The sequence below is a fragment of the Toxoplasma gondii genome (assembly GCF_000006565.2).
Source record: "Toxoplasma gondii ME49 unplaced genomic scaffold asmbl.1362, whole genome shotgun sequence".
Classification (NCBI taxonomy): domain Eukaryota; phylum Apicomplexa; class Conoidasida; order Eucoccidiorida; family Sarcocystidae; genus Toxoplasma; species Toxoplasma gondii.
This window is the reverse complement of record NW_017383314.1, coordinates 118-1,168: the sequence shown is the minus strand read 5'-3', so window position 1 is coordinate 1,168 and position 1,051 is coordinate 118. Positions and strand designations below refer to the sequence as shown.

Below are 1,051 nucleotides of genomic sequence, written 5' to 3'. Positions count from 1 at the left end.
GGAATGCCTAGTAGGCGCAAGTCAGCAGCTTGCGCCGATTACGTCCCTGCCCTTTGTACACACCGCCCGTCGCTCCTACCGATTGAGTGTTCCGGTGAATTATTCGGACCGTTTTGTGGCGCGTTCGTGCCCGAAATGGGAAGTTTTGTGAACCTTAACACTTAGAGGAAGGAGAAGTCGTAACAAGGTTTCCGTAGGTGAACCTGCGGAAGGATCATTCACACGTCCTTATTCTTTATTAACCATCAACCTTTGAATCCCAAGCAAAACATGAGTTTGCATCTCTCTCCATTGGAGAGATTTGCATTCAAGAAGCGTGATAGTATCGAAAGGTATTATTGCCTTCTTCATGTTGGATATCCTGCGCTGCTTCCAATATTGGAAGCCAGTGCAGGTATCCGGGGGTGCACAGCGAAGGGGCTCAATTTCTGGAAATTCGTGTCTCTGTTGGGATACTGATTTCCAGGAGTTTCTTCAGTGTGCATTCTTTTTTCCCACACCGTTATTTCAAACAACAAATCTGAGGAACATTTGAGAGAGAGTGAAAGATTGTATCTTTCTGCATCTCTCTCGATGTGCTTTCAGATTGCTTCCTAAACTATAATGTTATTTTAAATTTTCAGCAATGGATGTCTTGGCTCGCGCAACGATGAAGGACGCAGCGAACTGCGAAACGCAATGTGAATTGCAGAATTCAGTGAATCATCAGATTTCTGAACGCAAATGGCACCTTGGGGATATTCTCCTTGGTACGTCTGTTTCAGTGTCTTTGAAATCACAATTTTCTGCTTTTTTAGGGTCGTTGCTTCAGTTTGGCTGAAGCCCCCTAGGAGCAGTATGATTGGGTGTCATGAGTGTTGAATACTCAATGTCACCCTGAATAATGAACACAGCGGAGAAACTACTCGTGCCTCTTCTTTTAGAGGCTCAAGTGTATTGTTGAGTTGTATCGATGACATCATTGAGATACGGTGGCTTCTTCATTGAAGCAAAGTTTCATTGATGCTGTCGATCGACTTCAATACCGCAATGGAATTTCGGTTCCATTGTT

The 1,051-nt window shown here is 44.2% G+C and overlaps 2 non-coding genes across 2 annotated transcripts; both read right to left on the bottom strand.

Moving 5' to 3' along the window:
* On the bottom strand, positions 1 to 189 carry TGME49_460990 (the record flags this gene model as incomplete). Its single annotated transcript, XR_001974443.1, has 1 exon — positions 1 to 189. It is a non-coding gene; the product is annotated as an 18S ribosomal RNA (ribosomal RNA).
* Positions 190 to 613: 424 nt separating this feature from the next.
* TGME49_460980 lies at positions 614 to 771 on the bottom strand. Its single transcript, XR_001974442.1, has one exon. It is a non-coding gene; the product is annotated as a 5.8S ribosomal RNA (ribosomal RNA).
* Between the last annotated feature and the right edge of the window lie 280 nt (positions 772 to 1,051).